Below are 6,044 nucleotides of genomic sequence, written 5' to 3' on the forward strand. Positions count from 1 at the left end.
CACGTTTTAGAATAAAAATAATAGGTAATATGGCACCCACTGTGATCCAGATCTTTAAATATTGGAGATATTTCACATACGTCAACATGACAGCAGCCGAACGATAAAAAACCTCTGAGGTATATTTTGTGATAAAATTAACAACACACGGAATTTTTCGATGGATGAAGCTATACAAAATGTATTAAACTATATACCGTACCCTCTCAGTAGCGGATCCGAGGGAGAGGGGGGGTGTTCCGGAGGTTGGAACCCCATTTTTTTAACGATCAATGCATTTGAATGTAGACATATACCCCACACCTACCATTATTCATATACAAAATAAATTAATAAGTGTTTTCTTTGTAGGCTAGTTCATTGTGATTAAATTTGTTTATGCTTGAATGTGCAATAAGGATAAGTCAGTAAAATTGTTTAATATATATATTCAGAACTGAAAGAGACATATTATATTGTATTATATGTCTCTGGAACTTCTCAATCAAACTTTCTCCGAAACACAAATTTCTAAATTAGTATCATTGAGGCTTTATATGATGTGTTGCTTATAAAATTTAACCAACTGACTATAGCCTGTTCTAGCATGAGACTGAAGATAACATTAAAGTCATGAACTCTGTTGTACCATGAGAATTAAGATAACTTTAAAGTCATGAACTCTGTTGTAGCATGAGACTGAAGATAACTTAAAAGCCATGAACACTGTTGTAACATGAGAATTAAAATAACTTTAAAGTTATGAACACTGTTGTAGCATGAGACTGAAGATAACTTAAAAGCCATGAACACTGTTGTAACATGAGAATTAAAATAACTTTAAAGTTATGAACACTGTTGTAGCATGAGACTGAAGATAACTTAAAAGACATGAACACTGTTGTAACATGAGAATTAAAATAACTTAAAAGTCATGAATTCTGATGTAACATGAGACTGAAGATAACTTAAAAGTCATAAACTATGTTGTAGCACGAGACTGAAGATAAATTTAAAGTCATGAACTCTGATGTAGCACAAGACTGAAGATAACTTAAAATTCATGAACTCTGTTGTAGCATGAGAATGAAGATAACTTAAAAGTCATGAACTCTGTTGTAGCACAAGACTGAAGATAACTTAAAATTCATGAACTCTGTTGTAGCATGAGAATGAAGATAACTTAAAAGTCATGAACTCTGTTGTAGCACGAGACTGAAGATAACTTAAAAGTCATGAACACTGTTGTAGCACGAGACTGAAGATAACTTAAAAGTCATGAACTCTATTGTAGAATGAGAATGAAGATAACTTAAAAGCCATGAACTCTGTTGTAGCATGAGAATGAAGATAACTTAAAAGTCATGAACACTGTTGTAGCTTGAGAATGAAGATAACTTAAAAGCCATGAACACTGTTGTCTAATAGACCACCTTCGAGTTCATCTGTCACTGGAAAAAACTCGTCAATTAGGCACGCCTTAATGACATCATTTACCAGATAGAGGGGATCACCTGTATCCCTGCACCATATTCTGTTTACCAAGCGTCTAAGTGATCGTCATTGTGTAGGATAAACTAGAAATGAAATTTGTTTTGTGGGTGCTTTAGTTACAATTCCCAAATGACAACAGCGCTGATTGTCAATTATGAGAATTTAATTTGTTGAATTATTCGTGCAATATAACATTATAGTTTCTCAACCACTCGCTCAACATTGGATGGAAGTTACCATGCCCCTAAACACAAGAATGATGTTCACTAAAACCAGATTTTTTGAAGGAAATGCATCAAACTCGAAAGTTGTCTATTGTTGAAGACTGTATTATTTTGTTTTACTGTACTGTTGGATTCCTGTCGAACTGAAAGACATAAATTGTCCAAACATTTTATTCATATAGATACTAGAAACACCATATAAAGAAGTTGTGTGGAACTATTTTGTAGGTACCAGCAGTGAGGTCACTTAAATGGCATGAAATTCAAACACCGTACACAGAATCATATTTATTTTGAACTGTAAATAAATACAAGCACATACATGTAGATGAATTCTTCCCTATGCAGCGGTGAATGAGAGTTTATTTAATATGACACATTGTAAATTATCATTCAACATGCAATGAAACCAGTCTCAACCAAACCCTGAGTAAACATACAATGAAACCGGTTTCAGCCAAACCCCGAGTAATTTTGCTGAAAAGTCTGGACTGGTTAAATGATCATTATTGAATTCATGTTGAAAGTCTTAAAGATAAAAGTTTTAGCACATATTAGTATCACATAAACTTAAGATTATCAATCACACATCAAAATGAGGTCAAGGGTCAGATGAACCGAGCATGTGGACATTTACACCTACTAATCATTCCATAAATCAAATATAGTTGACCACCTACTTTCAGTATCTGAGAATGAATCTACTATAAAAAGTTAAATTTGATCACTGACCTATGAAATGAAATTGAAGTTAGATGAATCTTTTCAGACAGACATAAACAGTCTCCATATTCCAAATAAAAAAAGTAAGTAATTAACATGATATATATTGTTGGCTCTAATCAATGTACATAGGTCATGAACAATCAACATATATCAGAAAGAAACTTTCAAACAAAAGGCATATTATTCTAGGTTTAAAAGCATTAGGTTCCTCTATATACTAAAATACAACAGTTTGTACAAATACAGGGGTGGATCCAGCCATTTCAAAAGGGGGGTTCCCAACCCAGGATAAAGAGGGTGGGGGTCCAACTATATGTCCCCATTCAAATGCATTGATCGGCCAAAAAAAGGGGGTGTTCCAACCCCAAGACCCCCCTGGATCGCCATTGAAATACTTTAAACCACTTGACACAGGATTGGAATTCTACTGTTAATCGGTCTGAGACTCCTTTGTTACAAGGGAGATAACTATTAAAAGGGGAGATAACTATATACCTATATAATCATTGCAGTTTTACTTAATAATCCAACCTATGAAAAGGGCAGATAACTTGATATCAACTTGAAGACTCACAAGGGTTTAGTTTACATAGGTTTCACTGTAAAGATAGCTTTTAATTGACATAATTTAAGGTTGAAGATTTTAACCTTTACCTCAAGTTGGAGGCAAACTGATTGAATAATTGATTTGGCTAACTAAATTGAAACATTGAACAATTTGTGATAAAATTTATGTTGTCAATGCAAAACAGCCCATTAGTAATTAATGCTATAATTTTTCCTTTGGATTAATTGATTGTCAATAACACTACATACACAGTATTTATTTATCTGAACATGCACATTTTCTATGTTCCATTTATAATTACCAAACACACACACACTTATAAAAATTTTGCTGTGTTATTTAAATTTTAATCTTCTTCATTGAATTTAAGATGAATGTGCAGTTTATTTCATAAGATAATTGTGCTTTCTACACAAAGAATGTAAAACAAAAAACATAATAATGGTGCAAATTAAAAAAAAATTCTATCCAAATGTTGTCAAAATTCAAATCATATAAAAACAAGATAATGTGGGCATATGCCAATGAGACAGCAATACAAAAGGTTGGATTCTCTAATTGTTTGAATGCCATGATGAAAATACAAAACTTTTATATCATTATTCAAATGATTTTCATTTTTTTTATTGCAATGATTTTTCAAAGTAAGATGTTTTGTTTAATGGATTTCCCCCCGAAAAACAAAATAGCAAATTCACTTAATTTTTATACATAACATATTAGTTATCATAACTGATTTCAAGAAAATACTACAAACACTGTCCTATATAAAATGTGAAATTTCCTAGGCATGTTTACAGAGTGAGGTATGATGATAATATAAGTAAAATATTTACCGGTACACATTGAAGCAGATGAATATTGCACCTTCTGGATTCAATACCAAATATATTTACAAGTAAATATTTTCGTTTTTTGTTTAGAAATACACTAAATGCACATTTTAAAAGAACACAATTCAGTAGAGAAGAATAAAGTGACCAATCACAAAGTACCTTGGAAAGTCAAACGGGATACGACTATGAAAATTATTAATTCACACAGAAGACTAATGAATTATTTCATACAAAAAGTTGTATTTGTCACAAAAAAATAAACATGATATGAAGTTTAAGCCTTTTTTTTTTTTTTTTAGCTAGTAGTCAATTTCATTATTAGAAACATATGTTTTGAAATTTACATCATTAAACTCATGGGCTTTTGAAACATTTTTGGTGCTACCAGATTTAAAAAAGTGTTTCTAAGTTGTAAATTTGTGACTAGGTTATATCTTAACCATTTAAACAGAAAAGCCCATAGTTTTAAAATCAGAGCAAATAATGATTTGAATGCATTTTTTTATTATAAAATTCTATGAAAAACTAAAATATAAACATAATAAAATTTGATTTTTTGTACATAAATTTATGAGGTAATACATTGAGTTAATGGCCTGGCCTGTCTTCCATCATTTTAAACAATTCATTATATTTTTGATAGAGGCATTCTACATGATGCTATTTTTTTCAAAACAAATTATTAAAATGATTACAAATCACGTTGTAAAATTAAAAATATTGCATCGTAGAAATAAAAAAGAAAATTATTCACATTAAATATTACAAATAAGACTGATCTGTTAAATGAAACTATTTTTTAAATAGAAATTGAACTGCATGAAAAAAAGTAGAATTTTTATTTCATCTTACTTCATAGCTGATATTGTCATATTTGACATTTTATTTACCTTTTCAATTTCTCATCTTGAATTGAGAAATTTAAGTAAAATGAGGAAAAAATTATCCTATTTGTGTCATATATATGAAATACCTGGATTTTTTAATGTGGCTTACAATACCTACACCCCTAAGTAGATATATATATATATATAAAAAAAGGATTTAGGGTAATAATACAATTATAAACACCAATTAAAAGTATGCAGTCATATCAACATCAACAGTTTGAAAAAAAACCATTATAAGTACCCAAATTTTCATGCCAATATATCTTTAACCAACATCTCCCTATAAAAAGAAAATACAAAAAAAAAAGTCATAAGTCCACAATTTATACCCATACATTTAAAATATGTAAACCTGCTTTAAAGGTTCAATGTTAGGTCACCCTTTCCTTGTCCAATTGTAGTAATACACCTCTGACTTCAACCCACAGGTCATCTCTCTTACAAGATCAGAAATATTTTGGTAATGACGGTGACCTTTAAATACAGGTATGTGTCTAACTTTCAATCCCAATTAAAAAGAAATTACCAAAACAATTTTATAAAGACCATTTGATGATACTCAAATTATGATTTGAACACTATATCAGAATAAAATGAAGAAAGCCTCATTATAACTTAAATATTTTAAGTCTTGTTTTTATACACCTACTTGCCCAGAAGTAAACTTCAACCCTTAACAATAAATTGATAGATTGTTTTCTGTAAAACTTCCAGTGGCCAATATTTCATGCTAATTTTGGACATCAATGAACAACAAGTAATTAAAATACTATAACTATGGATTCAGAGGTTATAGTGATCAACAAATACAGATGACAACAACCTATCAATAATACTCAGTCACTGAATATCTCATGATAAAATGAAAATCGCCTAGATGAAATGATACAACAATTAATATCGAGTATTTTTGGATTAGAAGACAAGACAATGAAACAAATCAGAAAAAAATCTACTGATACTAAAATTTCTCAATGGATTTTAAGAGTCTTATTTATTGAAAATTATCTCCCCTTTGTAGAGATCTTAGAAAATGTAATGCTACCTATTTGTCTACTTAAGACTGTAAAAAGTCATTTTTAGCTCACCTGGCCCGAAGGGCCAAGTGAGCTTTTCTCATCACTTGGCGTCCGGCGTCCGTCGTCGTCGTCGTCGTCCGTCGTCCGTCGTCGTCCGTCGTCGTCCGTCGTCGTTAACTTTTACAAAAATCTTCTCCTCTGAAACTACTGGGCCAAATCAAACCAAACTTGGCCACAATCATCATTGGGGTATCTAGTTTAAAAAATGTGTGGCGTGACCCGGTCAACCAACCAAGATGGCCGCCACG

This window comes from Mytilus trossulus, chromosome 7 (genome assembly GCF_036588685.1).
Source record: "Mytilus trossulus isolate FHL-02 chromosome 7, PNRI_Mtr1.1.1.hap1, whole genome shotgun sequence".
Classification (NCBI taxonomy): Eukaryota; Metazoa; Mollusca; class Bivalvia; order Mytilida; family Mytilidae; genus Mytilus; species Mytilus trossulus.